A 1,860-nucleotide genomic window follows, 5' to 3' on the forward strand; every position below is an offset into this window, starting at 1 on the left:
GAAAGTGCCTTCAAGTGCAAAGCTAGAGAGATTAAGGCCCACTCACCTCATTTGTTTCTTTTTCTCAGTCCTGTACTGTTTGTTGTCCAATGTACAAAAAAAACATTGGTTCTTTCATTTCTTCAAGTTTTCTAGTGTTTTTTGTTTTAATGGTAAGAAGACAAGTCAGGTCCCAATTACTCTTTTACGACATAGGATTCCAATGAGCCAAGCCCAAATTCTTATCTGTGGCTAACTTGTCTTGACTATTACTAGTGAAATTTCTGTTTTCCCATCCATGCACTGCGGCCATACAGTAGTCACCCCTTCTCTGAAGTTTCACTTTCTATGGTTTCAGTTACCTACAGTCACCTGTGATCAGTAAATATTAAATGGAGAATTTCAGAAATAAATAATTCATAAGTTTTAAATTGTGCGCTGTTCTGAGTAGCGTGATGAAATCTCTTCCTGTCTCGTTCCGTCCAGCTCAGGACATGACTTACCCCTTTGCCCAGCATCTCCACGTTGTATGCATTACCCACCCCTTTGTCACTTAGTAGCCATCTCAGTTATCAGATCGAATGTTGAGGTATCACAGTGCTTGTGATCAAGTAATCCTTATCGTAGCCTAATACTGTGTTACAATGCCTATGGCATTCACCTCACATCATCGCACATCATCATAAGAAAAAGAAGGGTGAGTACAGTACAATGTGATTTGAGAGAGAGAGAGCAAGACCACAGTCTCATAACTTTTATTATAGTATATTGTTATAACTTTTATTTTGTTATTAGCTACTGTTGTTATTCTCTTACCGTGCCTAATTTAAAAATTAAAATTTATCAAAAGTATGTATGTATAGGGAAAACCCTAGTGTATATAGGGTTTGGTACTACACATGGTTTTGGGCATCCACTGGGGGTCTTGGAATGTATCCCCAAGTTAAAGGGGACTACTGTATTACTGAGAAGTAAATTTAGTTTGATTCACTGCTGAGAGGTGGAGATAAAACATAGCAATCTTGGAAGAAAAGAAAGAGAGCAGCCTATTCCTTTGCCCATTATTTCTGCTATATCTCAATGATCTTGTCCCACTACAGCTGGACCAGATGCTCACTTAGGATTTTATTTCATTAACTGTTATTTCTTAACCCAGATGGTATTAATCTCATTAATATTTTGAACTGTTCATGAACATTTGTGTATTGTAAATATGAAATATTTCGCAATAAAAATTAAGAGTTTTGCTTATAGTAAGGTTTAAATTTTGGCATTATGAAGTTCACATTTTATATTTTAGCCATTGTGAGGTAAATATATTCCTGTGGAACTGTTGTTACCAAAAAACTATAAGCAAGCATACAGACCAAGAAATAAAAAGCCATTTGCCAATCAGCGCTAAAGACAAGGCAGGAAGGCCTCCACTGTAGCTTTTCAAGGACAGGATGCAAACTGATCCCTCTGTATCTCCTGACGGCCTAACATATTATGCCTTATACATAGGGAACATTTATAAATCCTGAATCATTCTTCTCAGGGATGCATGTTACCTTTTATAAGAGAAACAGGAGAGAAAAGAGTCACTGGATTTCTGACCTTTCGCTGCTTTCGAATAAACAACTCAAAGCACAGCTCAGCACTGTCATTTTCATATAACAAGGTCATGACATTTTCAAACATCAGAGTACTGTGATAGCACATGTAAATTTTCTAAGAGAAACTGGGCAACCAGAAACATGTGCTTCTGTGACTATTATCAATTCCTGTGGCTGAGCTCTAAGAAAAGCCACCTTTATAACAACCCTGTACCAAAAGCCACAGGCATCTGTTCCTAAAGGTAAGTGCTATCCCTCAGTTATTCTCTGGCTGGTCTAGGATGCT

The sequence above is a fragment of the Pteropus medius genome, unplaced genomic scaffold (genome assembly GCF_902729225.1).
Source record: "Pteropus medius unplaced genomic scaffold, Ma_sr-lr_union100, whole genome shotgun sequence".
NCBI lineage: Eukaryota > Metazoa > Chordata > Mammalia > Chiroptera > Pteropodidae > Pteropus > Pteropus medius.